Here is a 1,311-nt window from a genome sequence, read left to right as displayed (position 1 = left end):
CCCCTAGCATTCCAAACACCCAGTCTCCATTCGTCGCCTGAAACATGACCTTTAGATTTTCCGTGTGCATGCCTTTTGTCATTAAAAGTTCCAGTCCTTTCCACGGCTAACTAACTCAACTAACACCTTTATGCAATATGTTTATTTTCTGAGTCGAAATCATGTCAAAGTTAAGTATCAAATCGTCATATGGTGGAGATTGTAGTTCTAACGTCAGTCTCACCAAAAACTTCAGTTAATAAGGGAGGGTTGAGAGAGGGGGGAGGTAGAACTGGAACCGAGAGAGTCGTCTTGGGTTTGTGTTTTTGTTTTCATGCTGAGAAGGTCACCAGCCTTCAGCATATCACGACGCTGCTGAAGGCTGGTAACCTTCTCAGCATGAAAACAAAAACTAATGTTTGCTAATGTTCCCTATTCAAAGAGGAACACACCTGTATTTTATTTTTTTATAAATATTGACCGCAACTGAAAATATCGCAATGTTAATTAAACAAAAGTCGTCCGTTTTCAGACGATCTAATTGTATAACGGCTTCCACGCTTCCTCCGTAGTGTGCTGAGGTTATTAAATGATCACCAAACGATTCTACAGTCCAAGACAAATAAATCCATTTTTTTTAATGCAAAAATATTGATTAGAACCGGAGCTAAGGCGATTTGAGTGAACGAGAAATCCGTCGACGCTTGACGACCCACTAGGCCGCAAGCGCGGCGCCGCACTCGGTCGCGCTCTTCGTGCATTCTACGTTTTTATTTTATACACTTGATACATTTACTCATTGTCGGTCTCTCCTAGGGATTTTATATGTTGACTTTTGTCACCGCGATTATAAATAAAAGCATTAACAACTAATAATAACGAGCAAGAGCGACAAATCTTACTCCTCTAGAGTGTCCTTAACTTTTTAATTTTAGCACTTGCAGTTAGTTGTAAGTTAAAAATAAACGAAGTCTTATTTTTTGCACCTTATCATTAAATGAAAGGAAACAGGAGCTACTAAATGATAGATACGTTTGATGTACGCGTACATGTCTTTAAGTAGTATTATGTAATTGCGCTATTGCGTATTTATGATTATTCAAATTCTTTTTTTAGTTTACCACTGAATCATAATATGTATAAAATGAAAAACATACAAAATTTTTTAAGAATTTTAAAAAACCGCGCGCAAAGAGTATGCCAGCCGATCTTCAATAGACGCGTTTCAATATGTTCACGCTGCGTGTTTAGATGCGAGCTTGCACAGGCATGCTAACAGCTCAGTCTGTCAAACCATTGCGGATTTGCCGATTGATCTGCTGATACGTAATT

This window comes from Belonocnema kinseyi, chromosome 2, assembly GCF_010883055.1.
Source record: "Belonocnema kinseyi isolate 2016_QV_RU_SX_M_011 chromosome 2, B_treatae_v1, whole genome shotgun sequence".
NCBI classification, from domain to species: Eukaryota; Metazoa; Arthropoda; class Insecta; order Hymenoptera; family Cynipidae; genus Belonocnema; species Belonocnema kinseyi.
Note: the sequence above shows the minus strand (reverse complement) of the source record.